Raw genomic sequence first — 215 nt, 5'->3', positions numbered from 1 at the left:
CGCGGGCGCGCGCCGTCCGGCTGGGCGGGTCCCGCGGATTTTGACTGCTCCGCGGTCCTACGGCAAAGCGGCAGCTTCAGCTGGACGCGGATGCCTTATTCCTGGACTGAAGTGGTGAGGGAGCCGAAGGTGAGGCAGCAGTCTGGGCCGACAGCGCCCCGCGAGGACTTGAAGTAGCCTCGGCAGCGTCCAGAGTGGCCCTGGGCCCCCGGTTG

General features: G+C 69.3%; 1 protein-coding gene across 4 annotated transcripts in view; it reads left to right on the top strand.

Annotated features, from left to right (window-relative positions):
• Positions 1 to 11: 11 nt before the first annotated feature.
• Positions 12 to 215, top strand: part of APAF1 (apoptotic peptidase activating factor 1) — a 75,493-nt gene continuing 75,289 nt past the window's right edge. For 3 of the 4 annotated variants that reach the window (XM_014530045.1, XM_014530046.1, XM_014530047.1), the window contains exon 1: positions 12 to 129. The gene's annotated coding sequence lies outside the window, so the exon portion shown is untranslated. The remainder of the gene's footprint in view (positions 130 to 215) is intronic. The other variant, XM_005882353.2, reaches the window with a different exon arrangement.

The sequence above is a fragment of the Myotis brandtii genome, unplaced genomic scaffold, assembly GCF_000412655.1.
Source record: "Myotis brandtii unplaced genomic scaffold, ASM41265v1 scaffold708, whole genome shotgun sequence".
In the NCBI taxonomy this organism is placed as follows: Eukaryota; Metazoa; Chordata; class Mammalia; order Chiroptera; family Vespertilionidae; genus Myotis; species Myotis brandtii.
The sequence above is the reverse complement of the archived record's forward strand: the minus strand, read 5'-3'. Positions and strand labels throughout refer to the sequence as shown.